Raw genomic sequence first — 886 nt, 5'->3', positions numbered from 1 at the left:
AGTTGGCAACATAGACATATATAAGGCTAGATGGCTTAAGGCGGAGTCACCAGCGTCGTTGAAGCGCTGCCATCTTGCTACGGCAGGCTTTCTGGTACGTTCTATGGTAGCTGTTGGAGGGTGCACAGACAAAAATACTCATAACTCGCTGAAATCTTGACGGATTTACAAACGGTTTGGTTTATTACAAGCATATTCCGTTCCCGAGATATGGCAACAACAACAAAAAAAACACTAAAAACACAATTTTTTTGATGGGCTCCAAATTACACCAAAATTAAACCGAAGCATCTATGCCATGAGAGGGATTCAGGCACAAAGTTTCATGCAGTTTCATCAATTTCCCTAGGAGTTATGATCATCTGATGTGATAATACTAACCCAACAACAGATGCTCATAGCTCCTAGCAAAATGGATGAAACTGCATGAAACTAGGTGCGTGAATTCATCTCATGATGATGATGCTGCAGTTTAAGTTTGGTGTAATTTGGAGCCAAAAATAATAATAAAATGTTAGCGTTTTTTTAACCCATAAATATATATAAAGCTGTGGTGCCGTAGCAAGATGGCCACCATGCGACGACGTCGCTCTCCATTGACCGGCAGCGCGGGTAAGCCATCTAGCCTTTATATATGTCTATGGTTGGCAAGCCAAGGCCTTTGACCTGCACGCGCACGGCACGCACACGCACGTATAGCGACGTAACCCTGCGTAACCAGCCCGGCCCAGAACCAGAACCAGAACACACACAGGTAGTTTTTTTAGACACAAAACAAAGACGACACTGACGTAACGTTCAAGTTGCCATCCAATAAAGTCAAATTCGGACAATATTGGAACTTTTCCTGGACTACTTTTTGTTGTTGTTGTTGTTGTTGCAGAAG

Source organism: Poromitra crassiceps (genome assembly GCF_964638095.1).
Source record: "Poromitra crassiceps genome assembly, chromosome: 17".
In the NCBI taxonomy this organism is placed as follows: Eukaryota; Metazoa; Chordata; class Actinopteri; order Beryciformes; family Melamphaidae; genus Poromitra; species Poromitra crassiceps.
This window is presented reverse-complemented; position numbering follows the sequence as displayed.